We start from the raw sequence: 5,979 nt of genomic DNA, 5'->3' as shown, positions 1-5,979 counted from the left end.
TAGGAAATTGGTGGATTATTCCAAAAGCAACATCAACTCTTATTTCTTTAATTATATCCTGATTAGTAGTTCTTTGATTTTAAAATATAATATATGAATATATACTAATTATAATTATTAAATTTAGTATGAAATTGATATTCAATAATTTAATATTTTAATTTAAACGGAGAAATTATAAAAATAATAAAGAAGTTATATTTTGCTTTACTTTTATGTCTATAAAAATTTAAAAGGCTTGATACAATAATTATCAATAAAAACTGTTTGTTACTGTAAATGAATGCACTGGACTTCAAGGAACTTTCCTCAGAAGCAAAAATATACTTTTCTAAATCAAATTTTCGTGTTGTTTTCAAATCTGCAATAAGACTTTATCTATCAGTTCTAATTTTTTATATTATTACTAATTACATATAAAAAAAAACGGTAAAACGGGGTGGCGGCACAGTGGGGTCGTGGCATAGTTGGGTCCAGTATAGATGATATCTGACAGTGATTAAAATCACTATCATAAAAAATGCTTAGATGCATATCTGTAGATTGTGTTTAATTTAAAAAAAAAATTTGTTAAAATAGCATATTTTTGAATATAGTAGCCATTTGCGCATAGATGATAGGTCGTCGGGACAAATTTTTTTTTTTCATTTTATATTACATAAAATAAACTTTAATTTGATATATGTTTAAAAGATGCAGTATTTCCGGAACATTTTCAAAAATTAAGTTGAAAAAGATCTATGTTTTTTACAATATTTCAAGTTTTGGACGCCACCTATATAAGGGGAAATTGTCCAATTTTAATAAAAAGTATGTCAAATGAAAGATGTACTTATTTAGTACATTTAAATGTCTTTATATAAAATCATGATTAAATAATACTTTAACTCGAACGTGAATAAATAAATAAAAACATTTTCTATAATAAAAGCTAAAGAAAAATATGACGAATAAAAGTATTTAAAAATTTAAGTCTTATTTAAATTAGAAGAGTACTGCGTGAAATTTTGAATAAAAATGAATGGGAAAAATTTATAAATAAAATTCCTGTATTTAACATAGTTTGCTTATAACTAGTTCAGTTACTGAAAAAATAAGCCTAATAATTATCCAGGGACATATCTGAGGATGTCATCATATCCATTTTTTCATTTAAATAATTTTACACTCCAAGGTTTTGTTATTAGCTTCGATGCGAAGCTGAGAAGGTATTAATTTTACCATGATGTGTTTATTTATTTATTTATTTTTTGTTTGTGTCTGTCACTACTTTTTCTCAGCTCTCACTGAACCGATTTCTTTCAAAAATGGGTCAAAAGATCACAAATCGTATCTAGTTGAAGACATTACCCTTAAAAATTGAAAAAAATTCCCTCGTTCCCCGCAAATGGGGGAAATATCCAAAAAAATTACAAATTTAAAAATCGCTAATTTTCGAAATTTTTTCACTTTTTTTTCTTAAAACTTCCATAACTTTTTGAAAAATCAACAAATTAACATAATCTTTTTTATACTAAAACCTTAGGTAATTTACTTTCATTTGATATCATTTTTTTTGAAAATCTAACACTTATTCTGCTCACAGGGGGGATTTAAAATAACAACTTTTTTACAAAAACAAACTTTTTTAACTTGACTTTTGAAAATGTTCCAGAAATACTGCGTCCTTTAAACATATGTCATATTAAAGCTTATGTCATGTACTATAAAATTAAAAAAAAAAATTTGTCCCGGCGACCTATCTTCTATGCGCAAATGGCTACCGTATTCAAAAATATGCTATTTTTGTGTTAAAATCCTGGGTATTGTATTTTATTTTATTTAAAAATATCTTATAAGGGCAATACACTGACTTTAATGAATATTTTATAATTTAATTGACAAAGAATAAAGTTTATAAGACATAAGAAATTAAACTGATTAAAATTTTTTTCTATTTAATAATGTCAATTTCAAACTTGCAAGTTGAGCTAAATGTTATGGAAATAAAAATGTATTAAAATGAAACTTTAAGTAAATATCTTAATATAAATGACGGATCGGTGTTTTACTTATACAGTCGAATAATAGGCTAAAAAAACAATCTATTCTATTTTTTTTTTTTGCTAATGACACGATTCTTTTAATCATATACAAATCCAATAATTACATATAATATGAACATTAAGTAATAAGAAAAAAGGGGTAACATCACCCATCCACTTGACACTTCTTCGGCCGCGTGATATCGCAATGCTTGAGATTTCCACAACAATACTTCTTGGCCGATGCCAACAATCCTTAGTGTCACGATTAATTTTATAGTGACAAGACGCACTAACTCGACGAACCACAGAAAAGGAAACACCACCAGTGTGTGGACGCTAAGGACACCAACTCCCAATATGGATTGAGCCTTTAGTAACCGTACGTTGGGGCTTCGCAAACCTAACAAGAAAACTATGCCAGCTCACTGGCCACGGGTCATCAGACCCAAACGGTTCGGTATAACTTCAACCGCGTACACAAGCGTAGTGACAGCAAGCTGCCGGTAGTGTCGGACACGATTGTCGTCATTACATGGAGAGGGGTAATGCGATTTCGAGCTATGTGGAACTTGACCGGCTACACACATAACTTTTGAACACATAAGTTTAACCGACTCGGCAACCGTACGTCGCTAACGTTGGCTGAAAAAAATGGGTATTTAATCTAGTTCAAATTTCAAAGTTATTTTTCTTGACTTAAAAGAAGCAAACAAATTTAAATAACTTTAACTTTCTATACTATATTAATTTTATTTATATAATTTTTATCCAAATCAGTGTACTATTTTAAATTAAAATAAAATACAAAACCCAGAATTTTAACACAAAAATAGCATATGTTTGAATATGGTAGTCACTTTCACCATGAAGACAAATCCAGAGGTCAATTTTTTTTTTTCAAATTAAAGTATATTACATAAGCTTTAATTTAAGATATGTATGAAGGTGTCATTTTTTCTGAAACACTTTCAAAAATTAAATTGAAAATGTCCTAGTTTCAATAAGCATGTTTAAAGTTTTGACCCCCCTTGTATAAAGGGGTATGATCCGATTTACAAAAAAAGTGTGTCAGATGAAAGGAGTATATAATAATTATTTATAAAAAAATAATAATATTGATCCATACATTTTTCCAAAAGTTATAGCATTATAAATTTCATAATATAAAATATAAAATCGACAAATTTTTCATGGAAATCGTACGTTTTTCTTTAACTTTGATGTCCATTTTCACCACGAACACAAGTCCAGAGGTCAATTTTTTTTTTTTAAATGAAAGTATGTTACATAANTTTTTTTTTTTCAAATTAAAGTATGTTACATAAACTTTAATTTAATATATATATAAAAGTGTCAGTCATTCCGGAACATTTTCAAAAGTTAAGTTGAAAAAGTTTTACTTTCTATACGCATTTTAAAAGGTTCGCACCCCTCCTGTATATATGGAAATGGTCCCATTTAAATAAAATGCATGTTGAATGAAGAAGTATATATAAAGTATTTATCATTAAAGAATAAAATTGATTCATGCATTTTTTAAAAAGTTATAGCAACATATTGTTAAAAAATGTAAAATATAATATCAAGAATTTTTTTACAAAAATAGCATATTTTTGCATACGGTAGTCATTTTCAACATGAAGACATGTCCAGAGATCAAATTTTTTTTTCAAATTAAAGTATATTACATTAGCTTTAATTTAAGGTATATATAAAAGTGTCAGTCTTTCCGGAACATTTTCAAAAAATAAGTTGAAAAAGTTAATTTTTTGTGAAAAAGTTACCATTTTAAAACCCTTTATGTGGACAGATAAAGGGTCAAATGTTCACAAAAATATATAAAATGATAGGTAAATACCTAAGGTATCTATATAAAAAAAATATATATTGATTCGGTCATTTTTAAAAATGTTATGGCAATTTTAGTAAAAAAAATATAAAAAATTAGCGATTTTGAAATTTGTAATTTTTTGGGGATTACCCCAATTTACGAGGAACGAGGGATTTTTTTTCAAATTTTGAGGGTAATATCTTCAACTAGATACGATTTGTGATCTTTTGACATATTTTTCATCAAAATCGGTCCAGCGAGAACTAAGATTGTGCGTATAGAGTAAAAAAAAAACACATTATAGTAAAATTAATACCTTCTCAGCTTCGCATCAAAGCTAAAATCCATCATAGTAAAATTAATATCTTCTCAGTTTTACATCGAAAAAAAAAATCGGAATATTTATTCAGAAATATTAAGATTTGACATAATTTATATGTACAGTATATAATTTAATTAAATGTTCGAAATACATCTTCTTTTTCCTTGCTTTTATCCCAACTACTTATGGTCTGTAATTGAGTATGGAATTAGATTAATTGTTATAAGTTTATAAGATAATAAAAAAAACAATAGGTAATCTATTTATCAACTAAAATCTGAATATTTATTCATAAACATAAAAATCGACATAATTTATATGTACAATATGAAATCTATCAAGTATTTAGGATAAAAATTATAATTATATAATTCGCATCTATCACTATTGTGTATAATTATTTCAGGATGTTTTTTATGCCTAACTATTTTGTTTCTAATTTCATCATCAATGGCTGCACTTTTATCTCCGAATTCACTGATTTGTTTGACATAATCATCGTTGAATTTATATAACATTGTAAATATCTTTGGTTTTACATAACTCACCTAAAAATAAAATATGATCGTACTTACATTTCTATATGACACAGTTAAAAGCCTAATATTTAATAATACTCATTATAAAATATTAAATATTTTAAACTTTAAAATGCTACAAATATTTTACTATTGAACATTAATAAAAATTTTTTTTTAAATCTTCTGTTCAAAATAGCATCCCTGATGTATTTTTATTACGTTTTTGGTTATTTTATTTTAAATAAATTAAAAAATATTGTATGTTATGCTATTTTTTTTAAGTCTTCAAGTATAAAAATAATTTGAAAAGAAATTAACGTAAAATATTATTGGATCAAAAGTTATATTTGTGTCGAACTATTTTAATTTTGATATATAAATACGTTGAAACAGTATTATAGTGCAACGTGCTTTCCCGCTAAAATCCTAACAGTTGGCTAAGCTGTACCTTAACGGGGCATCGCTGGCCCTATATAATTTATATTCGACTAGAAGTGTAGTTAGCGGTTTCGTCACCAATAAATATAGACTCTCAAGTAACAACGATAACAAGCATTTATTTCTATTTAATAGTATATTTAATAATACCTGACAGGATCTATAGAGATGTTGTGATATCACATATCCAAGTTAGGCGAGCGTACACAATCCGATTATAATAAAATAAATGGTAATAATTAAATTAATAGTAAAAGATAATATTGTCGGAATTAGGTTGTAGTAATAAAAGTATAATCTGTAATAAAAAACGAGTATCCGCGAGCGTGGTAAAATGTCGACTGACTGTCATTATATAATTATTTAATGAAGAAGAATAACATTGGTTTTGTTTACACCAGCACTTGCCGCATACCTGTAGAAGGTCGTAGGGACGTTTGTGCTGATCAGGCACTAGTGTGGTATTGAAATGCTAATGTTGGTGAAGGACGAATAATCTGTACGTTACAATAGTAAGTGCAGAATTAAAAAACCCAGCACAGGGGGGTCGCGGCACAGTGGTGGCGTGGTATAGATGGATCAAGTATAATGATATCTGACAGTGATTAAAATCACTATCAAAAAAAAACGCTTCGATGCAAATCTTTAGATACTGTTTTATTTTAAAAAATTGGTGGACTATTCCAAAAGCTACATGATCTGCTAGTTCATTATTAATATTCTAATTAAGATAAAGTATGTAGAATGAAAAAGGGATTATTAAAAAATATTATTTCTCATAAAAAAATAATGTTGATCCATACACTTTTCAATATGTCATAGCATTATAAAGTTAAAAAT

General features: G+C 27.0%; 1 protein-coding gene across 1 annotated transcript in view; it reads right to left on the bottom strand.

The window, feature by feature from the left end:
• Positions 1-4,327: 4,327 nt before the first annotated feature.
• LOC126907797 (uncharacterized) overlaps positions 4,328-5,979 on the bottom strand; it is a 5,855-nt gene continuing 4,203 nt past the window's right edge. Inside the window, exon 2 of the mRNA XM_050689401.1 lies at positions 4,328-4,728. The gene's annotated coding sequence lies outside the window, so the exon portion shown is untranslated. The remainder of the gene's footprint in view (positions 4,729-5,979) is intronic.

The sequence above is a fragment of the Daktulosphaira vitifoliae genome, unplaced genomic scaffold, assembly GCF_025091365.1.
Source record: "Daktulosphaira vitifoliae isolate Bord-2020 unplaced genomic scaffold, ASM2509136v1 Scaffold_5, whole genome shotgun sequence".
Classification (NCBI taxonomy): domain Eukaryota; kingdom Metazoa; phylum Arthropoda; class Insecta; order Hemiptera; family Phylloxeridae; genus Daktulosphaira; species Daktulosphaira vitifoliae.
The sequence above is the reverse complement of the archived record's forward strand: the minus strand, read 5'-3'. Positions and strand labels throughout refer to the sequence as shown.